The 268-nt window shown below is 70.1% G+C and overlaps 1 long non-coding RNA gene across 1 annotated transcript in view; it reads right to left on the minus strand.

Annotated features, from left to right (window-relative positions):
• Positions 1 to 153, minus strand: part of LOC113979790 — a 1467-nt gene extending 1314 nt beyond the window's left edge. The window contains exon 1 of the long non-coding RNA XR_003537981.1: positions 110 to 153. This is a non-coding gene — a long non-coding RNA (uncharacterized LOC113979790). The remainder of the gene's footprint in view (positions 1 to 109) is intronic.
• Positions 154 to 268: the final 115 nt, after the last annotated feature.

The raw sequence follows: 268 nt of genomic DNA on the forward strand, positions 1-268 counted from the left end.
CATGGTGTCCTTGAGTTCCTCAGGGTGTCCTTGGGCTCCTCATGGTGTCCTTGAGTTCCTCAGGGTGTCCTTGGGCTCCTCATGGTGACCTTGAGCTCCTCATGGCGACCCCGAGCTCCCGGCGCCGTCCCCGCCGCGTCTCCTACGGGGGTCCCGCGGCGGGGGCTCCCCCCCAGCCCTCGAGGTAGCCGGCGAAGAGGGCCTTGGCGCGGCGCAGGACACGGGGCAGGTGGTGGCGGCGCACCAGGCGGTCGAAGTGCATGGCCAC

This window comes from Neopelma chrysocephalum, unplaced genomic scaffold, assembly GCF_003984885.1.
Source record: "Neopelma chrysocephalum unplaced genomic scaffold, ASM398488v2 Primary Assembly neopelma1_88974, whole genome shotgun sequence".
Lineage (NCBI taxonomy): Eukaryota > Metazoa > Chordata > Aves > Passeriformes > Pipridae > Neopelma > Neopelma chrysocephalum.